Source organism: Macadamia integrifolia, chromosome 1 (assembly GCF_013358625.1).
Source record: "Macadamia integrifolia cultivar HAES 741 chromosome 1, SCU_Mint_v3, whole genome shotgun sequence".
NCBI lineage: Eukaryota > Viridiplantae > Streptophyta > Magnoliopsida > Proteales > Proteaceae > Macadamia > Macadamia integrifolia.
The window spans coordinates 32,805,091-32,807,442 of record NC_056557.1 but is presented as its reverse complement, the minus strand read 5'-3'; positions in this window follow the sequence as shown (position 1 = coordinate 32,807,442).

The following is a 2,352-nucleotide window of genomic DNA, read 5'->3' as shown; positions in this document are numbered from 1 at the left end:
ACACACACACTCTCTCTCTCTCTCTCTCTCTCTCTCTCTCTCTCTCTCTCTCTCTCTCTCTCTATCCTTCAAGTTCTACTGTTATAGCATTCTTGGATTCTCGCCTTCTCGGATTGATACATAGCTGGGATAAAAATGGCCTTTTGTACGATACACAAGTAGAATTAGGTTTTGAGGGACATTTCAGTCCTATTATCTTAGCTAAATGATCTACAAGTTGATCCCCAAATATATATGCAGCTTGGGCATCCTCTCTGTGAACAGTTGAAGCTGCAACTATGGAAGCATATGTTGCAACTAATATATAATAAAGACAAAGGGAAAAAGAAAAAGAAAAATAGCGAGACAAAAACGATGAGAGGAAACACGAGTAAAAGAAATGGGAAGTCTTATTTAGAGTCAAGTGAGAGAGAGGGAGATACTATGAGTGACTTATTTCTGAAATTCTAGCATCCAAGACACAAATTAAATAGAGATGTGTACATGAAGAATAACGAGGAACAGTACTCTACATTTGTGAAAGTTTTCACGATCGCATGCCGGAGGGGAGAGGTGCTCACGATAGTACGTCGGAGGGGAGCGGTGCTCAAGGTAGTTGTAGGTTTGTCTTCTCGGTTTGGGTATCTCTTAGTCATACGAGTGAGATAGTGTGAGTTTAGAAGAAGAAGGGAAAGGGAGGGTAATATTGTCCACTCACAACAACTAGAGGTGTTTTGGGCATTTTGGAAAAAAATTAACAGACATTCTATCACTTAACAGGGTTTGCTAATGGTAGGGATTAATTTGGAATTGTTTGAACTTTCAGGGGGGTGTCTTTGGTGTTTTAAAAAGCCCAGGAAATGACATTGAATAAAGACCAAAATTCAGGGGGTGACAATGCAATTTTAATCTATTTTTAATGCTAAACATCTCTTAGGGCCATGAGTTCTGCTCCTCCTCAAACAACTGAACCACTTCCGCACAGTCAGTCCAGAGTCTAGACAATGACGTCGATGGCGCCCAATCGCTTGGCTTGACTGACTCTAATGATTTCTCGAATCTCCGACTCCTTTGCACTCCCTAATAAATTAGAGTTAACGAAAACACACCGAAAAAAAGCATGAACAAATATTACAGCGGCCCATCCTACTTCATAAGTGGATCTCATAAAGCAGACATTTATATTAACGAGGCAAGGTGTACTTCTATCTAAGCCTCCTTTGCACTCCCTAATAAATTAGAGTTAATGAAAACACACTGAAGAAAAGCATGAACAAATATTACAGCGGCCCATCCTACTTCATAAGTGGATCTCATAAAGCAGACATTTATATTAACGAGGCAAGGTGTACTTCTATCTAAGCCTCCTTTGCACTCCCTAATAAATTAGAGTTAATGAAAACACACTGAAGAAAAGCATGAACAAATATTACAGCGGCCCATCCTACTTCATAAGTGGATCTCATAAAGCAGACATTTATATTAACGAGGCAAGGTGTACTTCTATCTAAGCCTTGGAGAATGAGAGTGCGGAATAAAAATTAGAGGTTCAGGGCGATGTTGGGCTTGTGGTAAGTTAAGGATCAAAGTTATTATAAGTTGTGTATTGTAGGTTTTCTTCTAAAAAAAAAAAAAGACAGTATTGTAGGTTTTTCCATTTTTCTAAAAATGGAAAAGTTGCAGAATCAATGGACAGATTCAGAGAAGCAGAAGAACTAGAACAAGAACATAGGAGAAGAAGAGAGAGGAAGACCAGACTTGTTAAAAGAAGATCAGAAGAAGACAATGAAGAAATCATGTATGGGATACCAATCCCGTATGCACTGCTCAACAACACCAAAACTCTTTAATGTAAGATTTGTTCACAAGTGATCCAATCCAAGGTAGGATCTTTAGTAAATTCAATAAAAATCAGATAGTATGACAAATAGTATGAACAAAACAAAAATAAGAGAATGAAGGGAAGAATGGGGGTAGTGGAATAGGTTGGGTCGAGTATCTCACTCTTCCCTAAGGCATCTCACTCAAGTTGTCTCTCCCAGCACTACATCTCACAGTTTTCCAGCACAAAGCTTTCTTTTGTTTTTTCATTCACTCAGATTCATGTTCAATGTTGGAGCCCCTTACAAACTTCTATAGAAGGCTCAAAACTGACTCAAACACTAAAATGGAAAGGCCTAACCCAATTCTTAACTAATTGGGAAACCTAAACTGACTAGGAAATTTAAATAACAAAGGAAATAGACTCAAAACATAACTCTAACTAAACTATTGAATTAAATCTCGTTTTCCTATTTTCTACCCATATTTTAGACCCATTGAAGTTGCCTATTACAAAGAAAACCCATGGGATCAAAGGTCCAACATATACAT